A 1,381-nucleotide genomic window follows, 5' to 3' on the forward strand; every position below is an offset into this window, starting at 1 on the left:
CTGGTTCAGCAGTTACCTATCAAGCCGTAAGCAGGTAGTGAGGGTTGGAAATGCTGTCTCAGAGCAATTGGAGCTAAGCTATGGCGTCCCCCAGGGATCCATCTTGGGTCCAATGCTATTCACCTTATACGTCAACGACCTGTTATCTATTCCTAATCACTGTCAATCGATGGGATACGTTGATGATACCAAGCTGCTTCTTGCCCTGCCACCAAACCAAACTACTAATGCAGTTTCTATGCTAAATGACGACCTCGGGGAGATTACCAAATGGAGCTGCAGAAACTCATTATTACTCAACCTGGACAAGACTAAACTTTTGGTGATTAGAGAACCTCAACTCACAAAGACTCTACCGACCCTATCCGTAACTCTTATGGGTAGGAACATTGAACCTGTCATCATGGCAAAGGACCTCGGAGTCTATATCGAAAACAGCTTGAATTACAGCGACCACATGAACAAGATATCTTCCAGCTGTATCTATAAGTTAATTATGATTAACCGCATAAAATACCTGCTTGATAAGAAAACTATCCTCCTATAATATTATAATTTTATCAATATTTATTTATTATTTATCTGTAGTTCTATATTTTATAGTATTTGTAAATATTATCAATTGCATATTAATTATTTTGCCCAATGTATTTTAGACAGTTTAAATAGTTAAATTTGTCTACCATATTGGAAAAATAAAGTATTATTATTATTAGTGCTAATTCACTCTTTCGTCTTCAGTATGGAGTAATACTTCAAAGAAAAACATTAAAAAGTTGCAACTTCTTCAAAACTTTGCAGCAAGAATTTTCCTTGACTTGAAGAAATACTATCACATCTCCGAGGGACTAAAATCATTAGGATGGCTGGACATCAACCACAAACTCAAGTTTAATGACTGTGTCATGATGTATAAATGCCTTGATGGCGGTCCTGCGTATCTATCGCAGAGGTTCAAGAAGCACTCTCAGATCCATAGCCGAGCCACAAGAAACCGAAGCGACTTGGACTTGATCAAATGTCGCCTTGCCACAGAGCAACGATCTTTCAGCTTTCGTGGAGCCAAAGCATGCAACGAGCTTCCAAAATCCGTTACAGACGCTACCTTGTTAAATAATTGTAAAAAGAATTTATTGAAACTATTCAAGGAACTTTAAAGACTCCCCCCCAATTGTAGATAAATCGTAGCTTTATTTATTAATTCTATTTTCATGTCTATGTCGATTTTTATACTATTGTAGGTAATTTATTCACGACTAGTTTTTACATTGTGGCTGAAAAGCCCCTATGGGGGAGCTTCAATAAATGTATGTATGTAAGTTTCGAATGGTGTTAAATATCCTGATCGTCATTATGAACCAGATACCGATTTAACAAGGGT

This window comes from Montipora capricornis, chromosome 9 (assembly GCF_036669925.1).
Source record: "Montipora capricornis isolate CH-2021 chromosome 9, ASM3666992v2, whole genome shotgun sequence".
Classification (NCBI taxonomy): domain Eukaryota; kingdom Metazoa; phylum Cnidaria; class Anthozoa; order Scleractinia; family Acroporidae; genus Montipora; species Montipora capricornis.